The sequence below is a fragment of the Phyllobates terribilis genome, unplaced genomic scaffold, assembly GCF_046119375.1.
Source record: "Phyllobates terribilis strain yellow unplaced genomic scaffold, ASM4611937v1 Scaffold_8__6_contigs__length_399053987, whole genome shotgun sequence".
Taxonomy (NCBI): Eukaryota; Metazoa; Chordata; class Amphibia; order Anura; family Dendrobatidae; genus Phyllobates; species Phyllobates terribilis.
In genome coordinates, this window is record NW_027362768.1 from 275,305,597 (window position 1) to 275,318,206 (window position 12,610).

A 12,610-nucleotide genomic window follows, 5' to 3' on the forward strand; every position below is an offset into this window, starting at 1 on the left:
ACATGAAACAAAACCTGGAAAGCTCCTCTGCAGGTGATGACCTCAGAAATGCAATTTAGATGTTCGATTTGCTTCCCGTACAGGTGGAGCCATTTTTCTCATTTGATTATTTTGCAATATGCTTTGTATATGGGGTGTGACTTGTCAGCCAATTTGATTTTGCCACCATAGCATTTATTCAATTAGGGTATGTGCACACGATGCAGAAATGAAGCAGAAAATTTCTGCATCATTTCTGCATCTCCCTGGCAGAAAAAACGCATGCAGATTGTGCATGCGTTTTTCCTGCAGAATACATGCGGATCCACATGCAGATTCACATGCGTTTCCGCATGCAGATTGACAAGCGCTTTCCAGGCGATTTTAGCATCACCTGGAAAGTGCTTGATAACTAGGTCACACTATATAAATCCATGCAAACAGCATGGATTTATACAGTGTGAACCGAGAGAGTGTATATACTTACCTCTGATGGCCCGCGCTGTCCTGCTCACTCCGTTCTCCCGGCTGCCGGCAACTTTGAATTGAAAGACCTGCCGACGTCAGCGTCACGTGACCCGTCACATGACTCTGACGTCACCGCAGGTCCTACAACTCACTGCAAGTGCCGGGAACCAAGCGGGAGCGCTGCGCGGGCCGACAGAAGGTAAGAATACATTTATTTTTTATTTTATTCTTCTTTTTACAGCTTTTTTAATGGTACCTGGGTGTGGATGAGACTCTCCTCTCCTCCACACCCGGGTACCATCCGCACATTAGAACGCACCAATTACGCAAGTACAAATGCTGTCTTGCGGAATTGGCGCGTTCTAATGCAAGTCAATGGCGGCGAAATCGCCGCGTTTCCGCAAAATTAATTGACATGCTGCGGATTTTTGACCGCAGCGTTAACGCTGCGGAAAAATCCGCATCATGGGCACAGCACATGCGGATTTCCATTGGGGAACATTGCTGCCCTTCTACCATGCGTTTTTCATGCGTTTCCGCGGCGTTTACGCAACTGCAAAAACGCCGCGGAAACGCATGAAATACGCATCGTGTGAACACAGCCTTAGATTGCATGAAATTACTTTTTATTTGTCTTGCCTCAAGACAACTCATTCAGAGTTGAGAAATTAGGAATTACATCTAGCCTGGCATTTTTATTTATGGGTGGACTACAATGATGGTTTGGAGTTATTGTTAACCAGATAAAAAAAACGAAACATTGTGTTTATGGCAAATAAACAACTATGACAAATGACATTCATGTGGGCTTATATAAACTATGGGGGTACTGACATAAGTAGATGTGGTCACTTACGATATGGCCTTTATTGGTTAGATCATATTCATATACTGAATAAATAATACCTCTACAATGTTGCTTAAAAAGAAACGCTACATCGGTAGCAAAATTAACACCATATTTTAAAGGAGTTGTCCGACTTTTGGGAACAATTTCTTTTACTGAACCCCTTCACGCCACAGCCAATTTCTGTTTTTGGCCAGTGAGATACGTAATTTGGTTGATCGTTTTAGAACGAAAGGAACCATTGGTGCCAAGCTAAGTGAGTTTCTCATTAATTGCCATCCTGTCACTCCGGTACTGTATACATTACCCAAAATACATAAAAATCTTTTTCACCCGCCTGGGCGACCAATAGTGGCATCTACTAACTCTTTATTATTTCCACTGGCCATGACTTTGGAGAAAATTCTCACTCCGCTATTATCATTGGTACCCTCATACTTGAGGGATACTTCCCATTTTTTGACATATATTCGGGCAATAGGGGTTATTCCAACTAATAGTCTACTAATAACTCTAGATGTTAATAGTTTGTATACAAGTATAGCACACCAAAATGGGATCCAAGCAGTAGCTACATTTCTGGATGATAAAACAACCTTTTCTATTGAACAAAAGGAACTCTGTATTTCTATGTTAACATTGATTCTCACTAGGAATTATTTCATATTTGAAGACCAATTTTACATACAAAATAAGGGGAGTATGACGCGCCCCCTGGGCCGTGGGGTACTCGGTAGCTGGGCCGGTCGATGCTGGGGGAAGTCACAGTGGCAGTGACCCAGTCCGTGACCCAGGGCGGTCAATTAAAGGGGCAGTGAAAAGGGGAATAAAGTTTTTAGATATAATGTTCGTAACGCCACCTGTGGTATGCGGCTATATCGGGCCGCCGCTGCGGTGCAGATCCTCTGGAGCTGATGGTGATGCAGCAGAGTTGGCTCAGCTCTCCACAGGCAGAGCTTAGCTCCAGGGCAGTGTATGATGATTCTATGAGGTAGATGTTGCTGGTGCTGTGTAATGCAGGGCTGGTGAAGGCGCAGCAATAATTCCAGGACACAGTGGGGTGCAGTCTTCAAGGTTTACTCACAGTTTGTTTAAAACTCCAGGTTACCAGGGCCAGTGTGTAACCTCCCACGTCGTCCTGTGTTCACCAGGGAAGGGGTTCAGCAACTCTCAAGTCTCTCAGGAGTACTTAAATGGAACCCCGTTCTATGTTCCTTTCACGGTCATCTTCCCTGCGCTGGCTCTCGCCCTCCTGCCCTGCGCCTCACGATCAGTGTCCCAAGCCGGTAGCCTCGGGTCTTGTCAGGCGACGTGCAGTCCCTTGGACCCTATGCGGCCACCTTTTCGGCGATATAATCGTGGTGGTTGGCTACTGCACCTTGCAAATACAGCAGCCACCGGTTATTTAGCTGAGCCTGATTATTCTCCACTAGTTTAGGGGCCGGTCCCCTCTGCGGCCTGATCCCTCCCCGTCCATGTAGATTCGGGCGCACGGGTGGCTTTCTGCTCTCACCGTGCCCCTGGGATCCCCTCTGATTCTGGAGCCTTTCCTCTGCTCCTGTCCTCTCTCTCCTGGGCCTCCTCTACCAGGCCCGCTCTCCCCTTTCTACTCCTCCTGAGCAGAGCTCCTCCAGAGCTCCTGCTTCCAACTCCAAACTCTGAACTCTCTCTTCTGACTGAACTCACTGAAAATGGTTCCCCATCTTCTTATACTCCTACCCTGACGGTGCTCCCCTGATCTGCTTCCTCCACCCACACCCACTACATGGTTCCACCCTCCAGCTAGGGACCAGAGACTGTGCTCTCCCTTAGGAGCAATCTCGCCCTTCCCTACTGGGGTGGAGTGTGTTGGATGTGGGTGTGTGGGTCCTGGGTAGTACTCCATCCTTACCTGAGAGTGGAGTACCACGTCTCTGGGTGAGATTCAGTACATCTGTGGCGACTGAACTCGCAGGGGCGCCACAACTGCGATGAGATCAAACGTTGCACTGCAATATACTAATATCGATATGTCAGACTTTGAATCATCTTTTGTTTACACCCATGACCTCTTCTAGAGGCATGCGTTGATCTGGAAGAGGTACATAGATGACATTTTTTATGATATGGCAAGGTGACTTCCACTTTAGAAGATTTTTCACCTTCATTAACCAACAGGTTCCTAATCTTACGTTTATCCTTCATCAAAATTCACACAAAATTAACTTCTTGGACACATATGTCATCTTGGACAACACAGGTCATTTATCAACTGATCTTTATACCAAGCCGACAGATAGGAACAATCTGCTTCATTTTTCAAGTTGTCATCCAGTACATGTCAAAAGATCCCTCTCTCGCTCCCAGATTCACAGAGTCAAACGGATTGTCTCTGATAATCAAATTTGTGATATTCGGATAGGTGAGATGAGACAAAAATTTTGAGGTAGGGGATACCTGGAAACCTTTCTTTCACTTCCCCCATCTAGAACAACCATTTCTAATACTGAAAACCCTAGGGTGGCGTTCGTCAACACTTACCATCCCTTCATGCATTTTTTTTACCAAGCCATACGAAAACATTGGGCACTGTTGAGTAATTCATATCCTCTTATACCAGAGTTTAACACTCCTCCACTAATCTTTTTAAAAGACCTCAGAGTTTGAGGAATCTTTGGGTTAGAGCCGATATTGGCTCAAAGAAAATAGTTGATACACAAACTTTTTTAGCGACACATCATAAAGGCACTTTTCCGTGGCTTCATTTCCCACAGTGCCCTAACATTGTGAGAGGGGATTCTTTCACTCATCCCTGATCCAGCAAGAAGTTTCCTATTAACTTTTTTTGTTACCTGTGACTCCTCTCTTGTAGTCGATATGATTAACCCCTTCATGACCAGAGAATTTTCCGTTTTTGCAGTTTCGCTTTTTGCTCCCCTTCTTCCAAGAGCCATCATTTTTTTATTTTTCCATCAATATGGCCATTTGAGGGCTTATTTTTTTGTGGCACAAGTTTTACTTTTGAACGACATCACTGGTTTTACCATATCGTGTACTGGAAAACGGGAAAAAATTCCAAGTGCGGTGAAATTGCAAAAAAAGTTCAATGCCACAGTTGTTTTTTGTTTGTTTTTTTTTACCACGTTCACTGAATGCTAAAACTGACCTGCCATTATTATTCTCCTGTCATTACGAGTTCGTAGAAACCAAACATGTATAGGTTCTTTTTTATTTAAGTGGTGAAAAAAAAATCCAAAGTTTGCTAAAAAAATAAATAAATAAATAAAATGGTGCCATTTTCCGAGTGAGGGCTTATTTTTTTCGCACCGAGCTGCCATTTTTATTGATACCATTTTAGGGTATATCCGATGTTTTGATCATCCGTTATTGCATTTTATTGCACTGTTGCGGCGACCAAAAAAACGTAATTCTGGCATTTAGAATTTTTTTCTCGTAACGCCGTTTACCGATCAGATTAATTATTTTTTTATATTGATAGATCGGGCGATTCTGAATGCGGCGATACCAAATATGTGTATGTGTTTTTTTTTATTGTTTTACTTTGAAGCCTGGAAGAGGTCATTTATATAAAATGATGAAAGATGATTTATCAACAACAAGGCGTCTGATATGAGACATACAGGTATCAATAATCAGCTGTCTATAACCTGTGTGCCCATATTAATAGTTTGGATAGATCACATGTGACAGATTTCCTTTAAGTTAAAACAAATATTGTCTTAAAAGGTGGACTGAAAACCGCAGTCATAAAGCAGTCAAATACCACACATGCTGTTTACAGAGCGTAACCATGCTGAAATAAAGAGAGAACATACTGATCAGATGCCCTGAAGGGCACAAGTAATGATAAAATTCAGAGTATTCCTTCACCTACTTCTTTTTTTCTCTATTTGGCTCGTACCATCATGATAACTTTTTTCAGGCCCATCACTGCAGCCTCCTTGGTGTCCCATATAATATTGCACCACATGGTGGTAATAGAGGTCTCTCTTGTGTCCCACACAGTAATTTTGTTCTCAGATAGTAATGATGTCCCTGTATGCTAATAAAAATGAACTTACAGCATCTGGAAAGGAGCTGTGAATGTGCATGCCTCCAGAGAAGACTGTGAAGAAACTACCAGTTGGACTACAAGCAGAGATTTCACATACTGTGCTCCAAAATAAAAAAAAAAGTGAATATCTGGAACGACATAGCAAAAAATGGAAAACAGCAGCAGAATGAGGGGAGTGCAGGGATTTTTTAACAAGGTATTTAACTCGATTTTCCTTGAGCAATAGACAGATCCTCTATTACTATTATTCGACACTTCAACAAAGCTGGTCTTACATACAATGTTTCTGATGCCCATTTTTTTTGTACAGCATGACATTTACGGTGGGTCTGTGATTGTTGTCGTTTTGAATAATAAAATGGCAAATCACCAGCCGATGTCCTGAGATCTGTAACCTCCTCTATGCTTCTACTGATGGGATGCGGAGCTGACATTTGGCATGGATGACTTAATTTCCAACAACAGAACTTGCAAGACAATGAACATGGCTGAACAACTTTTCCACAGACGTAGCAGCTTCCTTTAGTTGCTATCTGTCAAACTCGTTCATGGCTTGGAAAGGAGCCAACAAGAAGAATATAATCAAAATACCTAGTGTACAGCCAGCGTAAGCAATGAAAGTCATCCATTTACTTTTACTAAATTAAACCTTATAAGCAAGACATTTCTTTGTCTTTTATTCTATTTATGGAGGATGAGTTAGATACTTCCACAGATCTGCACACTCAGCACGCTAACGATTCTACAAAGTGGATGACCTAGAACAAAATTGGTTTTACATGTTGGGCAGGTTCGAGGGTGCGGTGTAATTTACGTAAAATATTCATGCAACCAGGGAATATAAAGTAGAGTGTCGTAACATTTAATTCTGGATTTCCACTTTGGTCGGTGTTTATTCCACTTGGTAAGTGTTTGCTGACAAATTCTTTTATCTTTCTTCACAATATGTTACTTATGACATGACTTTTAGGGCACATGCACCTGACCCCATTGAGACTCCGTACAGTCACCTTTACAGAACCTAGACAGAATCCCCCATAGACTTTTATGTAGTCCTACTGAACCTTAATATGCCTTTCATAATGAGAGGATTCTATGTCTGCTTGAAATGATAATTGCATTACATAGGGGATCGGTGATTGTTATTAGTGAATTTATTTATAGTTGTAAGAGCACAAATGTATTGGTAGAATATTTGTATTGAATATAATATTTACTTTGCATTTTCTGGGGGTATATTTATATTTATACACCATATACATAAGCTGTAGTGACTTACAATAAGAAATATAGCAATAATAATATTTTTTACATCTATAGCCTCAACATATTTCACACCACTTATACATTTTAAATATAAATTATGCACATAAATTACTAGAACATGCCTTTATTTTATAACTAATTGGGGTCTAAACTCTGGTGCTCCACACGAATCCTGAGAATGAAGGAGATGTAGTAATAGTGTTGCACTGCAGTCCTTTTTAGTCTTGCACAGTGGGCAGCTGGGACATTGCTTTGCTGGGAAAATAACACCCCTATAACTAAACGAGCAGGTAGGATATAAATATATAAAGTGGTTTATACACATTATATTTGCGCCGATTTTAATGAAAAAAGTGTGTCAGTGATGCATATTGCATCACTAACAACGCAATGGGGGCAGTTTACATGGTAGACAGGACATGACAGGTTCCCTTTAAAACATGTGGTACTAATAAAAGACTAAAACCGTAGGGCCAAAAACACAACAAAAACGCAGATAAAAAAACGCAAGTAACCTAATTTACCTAATACACAGGGGAAAATAAGTATTTGATACACTTCCGATTTTGCAGGTTTTCCACCTACAAAGAATGGAGAGGTCCGTAATTTTTATGGTAGGGACACTTCACCTGTGAGAGACAAAATCTAAAAATAAAAAACAGAAAATCCCATTGTATGATTTTTAAATAATTAAATTGCATTTTATTGCATGAAATAAGTATTTGATCACCAACCAACCAGCAAGAATTCTGTCTCTCACCGATCTGTGAGTTATTCTTTAAGAAGCCCTCCTACTCTGCACTCATTACCTGTATTAATTGCAGCTGCTTGAACTCGTTACCTGTATAAAAGACACCCGTCCACACAATCAATCACAGTCCAACTTCTCCACCATTGCCAAGACCAAAGAGCTGTCTAAGGACACCAGGGATAAATTTGTAGACCTGCACAAGGCTGGGATGGGCTATAGGACAATAGGCAAGCAGCTTGTTGAGAAGGCAACAACTGTTGGCACAATTATTAGAAAATGGAAGAATCACAAGATGACTGTCAGTCTTCCTTGGTCTAGGGCTCTATGCATTATCTCGCCTCGTGGGGTAAGAATGATTCTAAGAAAGGTCAGGAATCAGCCTAGAACTACACGGGAGGACCTGGTCAGTGACCTGAAGAGAGCTGGGACCACAGTCTCAAACATTACCGTTAGTAGCACACTACATCGTTATGGATTAAAATCCTGGAAGGCACGCAAGGTCCCCCTGCTCATACCAGCACATGTCCAGGCCCATTTGAAGTTCGCCAATGACCATCTGGATGATCCAGAGGTGGCATGGGATAAGGTCATGTGGTCAGATGAGACCAAAATAGAACTTTTTGGTATAGACTTCACTCACCGTGTTTGGAGGAAAAAGAAAGATGAGTACAACCCCAAGATCACCATCCCAACCATGAAGCATGGTGGGGGAAACATCATACTTTGGGGTGTTTTTCTTCACCAAATTGAAGGGAGGATGGATGGGATCATGTATTGCGAGATTTTGGCCAACTTCCTCCTCCCCTTAGTAAGAGCATTGAAGATGTGTCGTGGCTGGGTCTTCCAGCATGACAATGACCCGAAACATACAGCCAGGGCAACTAAGGAAAGGCTCTATAAGTGACCTAGCCAGTCTCCAGACCTGAACCTAATAGAAAATTTTTGGAGGGAGCTGTAACTCAATGTTGCCCAGTGACAGCCCCAAACCTGAAAGATCTGAAGAAGATCTGTATGGTGGAGTGGGACAAAATCCCTGCTGCAGTGTGTGCAAACTTGGTCAAGAACTACAGGAAACATCTGACCTCTGTAATTGCAAATTAAGGTTTCTGTACCAAATATTAAGTTCTGTTTTTCGGTTGTATCAAATACTTTCATGCAATAAAATGCAAATTAATTATGTAAAAATCATACAATGTGATTTTCTGCATTTTTTTTAGATTCTGTCTCTCACAGTTGAAGTGTACCTACGATAAAAATTACAGACCTCTCCATTGTTTGTAGGTGGGAAAACTTGCAAAATCGTCAGTGTGTCAAATACTTAGTTTCACCACTGTAGGTGCCGAAAATCTGCAATATCAAAAACTCACCAAAAGCTCATAGTAGGAACAGTTACAATTGGGGATCTATAAAGGACCCTAAGACCTGTATGATTATATCACAATGCTAATGTATTAAGATCGAGAAGAATGTTAATATGTTTCAAAACAAATACGTAAGAAATTGGATTGAAAAAAATGTAAAGTTTAAAGAAAAGATTTTTCTTTATCATTTCTAACTTATGCAAATATTGTGGTTCTTTCACCCCACCCTCTATATTGCGCTCCTGTACAATTTGTATTGCATAACTAAGGAAGCAATCTACTTCCCGACTGTTTACACTTCATTAAGCTTTTAAATCATCATTAATCATTGCTTTGGTAAGGGTTTTCGATCTATGGTTCACAAAGCAATGCCAAGAAATGATCTGTTTTTTCTCCTTTCAGACCATGTTCCCAGGTAATGTAAACATTGCCTTTTTCCAATGTGTACTTTTCACAATTCAAATAAAGTGGATGTGATTTCATGAAAACTCTTGCCCACTTTGTATGTAAAGCTGCTGTTGAACTGTGAGTTTTTTGGTGTGTTTTTTATTTATAGGGCAAATTCACACCAAGGGTTTTTTTTTTGTGGATTTTGGACTGGAATCTGCACCAAAAAACACATTAATACCTGCTTCACATACTCTTTGAAAAAGCTTCCTTCTGATTTCAATGAGGAAATGTGAATACACTGCACATGGTGCTGCTTTTTTTCCACATGTAAATGTAAGCAACATGTTTATTCTTGAGGCTTTAAAAAAATGCTCCAAACTTGAGTACTGAAAAAAAAAAAGGAGAAAAAAAATCGCCCCATTCTCACAAAATCCTTAAAATCCAATTTTTGATGCTTCATTTTTATATTGATTTTTCAGCCTAAAAATCAAAGTCAAACGACTCCTTGTGAATATACCCATAGGCTTCTATGGAGAGCTTGAAAAAATGCATACAAATATGCATTTTAAACCACGGTGTAAAATCAACATTAAAAACACATTAAGAAAAGTCGGAAACACATTAAAAATGCTAGAAAGAATAAAAAAAATTCAATTAATACAATTACTTAGCATAAAATAAAGCCCACAGCCATAATAACATAAGAAATTAATCTCAAGAATTAAAGAGGTGTTAGTAGAATCCCATTTCCATTCAAAATCTATGAGACCGTTGTAGATATGCATGTGCTGTATATTAAAGGGTTATCCGGGACTTTTCTTATTTTTCTCTATGGGGCTAACACATTACATGTAGATAGTTGCTAGCTACCTGCCTGTTCTGGCCAACACCGATCTCTGCAGATTTGGAGTTGTCACAGACCGGACCTGTTGGTGATTCTCCTGATTCATTTGACCTCACGGCAAAAGAGCAAATCTTTCTCTACAGGTCTGCCCTGTCGAATGGGTGTGACTGCAAACCTCATACTGATTGACTGCCAGCTCCCTGAAGTTAGGCAGCAGGGAGCCGATTGTCAATCAAGATAACATCAGCAGAGCTGTGCCCTCAACATAGCAGAGCAGAAGAAAAGAAGTTGTTCTGTCAATAGTCGCCAGCAGGTGCGGTGTGTGACCACTTCAAGTCTGCAGAGATCAGCATTGGGTAGAACAGGCAGTTAATTAGCAAGTTCTTAGCCCCATAGAGAAAAGTAAGCAAAGTCCTGGATGACCCGTTTAACTATAAGGCTATGTGCCCACGATGCAGAAATGCTCAGGATTTTTTCCTGAGCGTTTCTGCATCTCCCTGGCAGAAAAAAATGCGTGCGGATTGTACATGCGGATTGTACATGCGTTTTCCTGCCAGGGACATGCGGATGTGAAGCGTTCTTCACATGCATTTCCGCATGCGGGTTGTCAAGCGCTTTCCAAGCGATTTTAGCATCACTTGGAAAGTGCTTGACAACTTGGTCACACTATATAAATCCATGCAAACAGCATGGATTTATATAGTGTGACCCAAGAGAATGTCAAAAAATAAAAAAATAAATATATACTTACCCTCCGATGGTCCGTGCTGGCTTGCTTCGCTCGGTCCCGGATCCCGGCAGCGGTGGATTGAAGGACCTGCCGACGTCAGCGTCGCGTGACCCGTCACATGACTCTGACGTCAGCGCAGGTCCTTCATTCCATTGCGAAGTGCCAGGAAGCAAGGAGGAGCGCAGCACGGGCCACCAGAAGGTAAGTATACATTTATTTTTTATTTTATTACTTTTTTACAGCTTTTTTAATGGTACCTGGGTGTGGATGAGACTCTCCTCTCCTCCACACCCGGGTACCATCCGCACATTAGAATGCGCCAATTACGCAAGTACAGATGCAGTCTTGCGGAATTGGAGCGTTCTAATGCAAGTCAATGGCGGAGAAAACGCAGCACTTCCGCAAAATAATTGGTAGTGCTGCGTTTTTTTCCGCAATGATAATCCGCAGCGGAAATTTCCGCAGCATGTGCACAGCACATGCGGATTATCATTGGGGAACATGGCAGGCCTTCTACCATGCGTTTTTTAAGCGTTTCTGCAGCGTTTTTGCCATTTCGGAAACGCTTAAAAAACGCATCGTGGGCACACAGCCTAACTGTTAGTCTCACAGACTGAATACAGTGCAGCGCACAGGCCGGGCGACATCTTCATTCCTCCGGGCAACATGGGACCTCCGTTCTTGTCGAGTTAGGACCCCAGCAGTAGCCCCTCCCAGTGAGCTGACATATATCACGGATTCTGTGGTTATTGTGGTGATGATATTTTCTGTAAACTGTTAATGGTAAAAAATAGATTATAATCATGATCTACTGTGTCGACCCCTTTATAAAATTGTATAAATTACACATTTACGTATATTTTCCCACTAAAAGTTTGCCTAAACAATCTACAAATGTTCTCACATAAAACAAGGCCTCATGCAGCTACACCTATGAAAAAATAAAAAATTGTATCCTCTGAAATTTGGAAAGTCAAAAGTGAAAGAAAAATGTTATGTGTCATTAATGGAATCTTCAAATTTTCCAGTTTAAAAAATCTTGCAGTAGGCATTCCGAAAAGATTAAATATGTGTACTCACCTCAACCACCCCAACTGCTCCCCTTCTCATGGTTCCCAAATACCTAGCCGTCTCCACGGTTCCTATTCTGACCCAGACCAAATGTAACCAATGAGGACAGTCGCCGGCCAGTGATAGTCATATGCCTATCTTTGTCAGAAGACGAACCACAGAGACCAATAGGATACACGGATAGAAGAAAGGTAGGGATTGTTAAGGTGAGTAGGCCTTTTTATTTTTTTATAGCATGTCGCATGTTTAACATGAAAAAAACGGGTGCAAAACTGTTCTAGAAGAAAAGGTCACTGCAATATTAAGGGCTATGTTCACACTCCATGTTTTTTTCAGAATTTTTTCATGCAAATTTTCAGCTGCTTTTTGCAGTACCAGCAAAGTCTATGTGATTCCAGAATTCTTAGTTCAGACATCATGGGGTTTTTTTGTGTTCAGGATTTTGTGCCTTTCATGTTTTTTTTCCAAAATAGAGCATGTCACTAGTGTTGAGCGAGCACTAAAATGCTCGGGTGCTCAAAGCTCGGCCCGAGCTCTCCGTGATACTCGGGTGCTTGACCCGAGCAACGAGCCCAATGTTAGTCTATGGGAGACCCGAGCATTTTTGCGACGGCACCCCCGGCAGTCTGTAAAAAGCCTAAAAAGTGCCCAAAACGATAGTGACAGTGCTCAAATGACATTGGGACAGCATGGGGATCGCCCCAGGAAGCATTTCTGACCCCCAGGTCACTGCTGTCAACAACGTGGTCAGAGGTATTAAGCCACTTTTACAGGCTCATAATAAAACGTTCAAAAACTAAAGTGAAACTTTTTTCCTGTGAAATATGTTAAGGAATTTCTTTTCCAGGG

The 12,610-nt window shown here is 41.4% G+C and overlaps 1 protein-coding gene across 2 annotated transcripts in view; it reads left to right on the forward strand.

The window, feature by feature from the left end:
• The first annotated feature begins 6,103 nt into the window (after positions 1-6,103).
• Positions 6,104-12,610, forward strand: part of LOC141156514 (repetin-like) — a 28,530-nt gene continuing 22,023 nt past the window's right edge. Inside the window, exon 1 of one of the 2 annotated variants that reach the window (XM_073642711.1) lies at positions 6,104-6,252. The gene's annotated coding sequence lies outside the window, so the exon portion shown is untranslated. Of the gene's footprint in view, positions 6,253-8,599; positions 8,647-12,610 lie in introns of those variants that run through there. The other variant, XM_073642712.1, reaches the window with a different exon arrangement.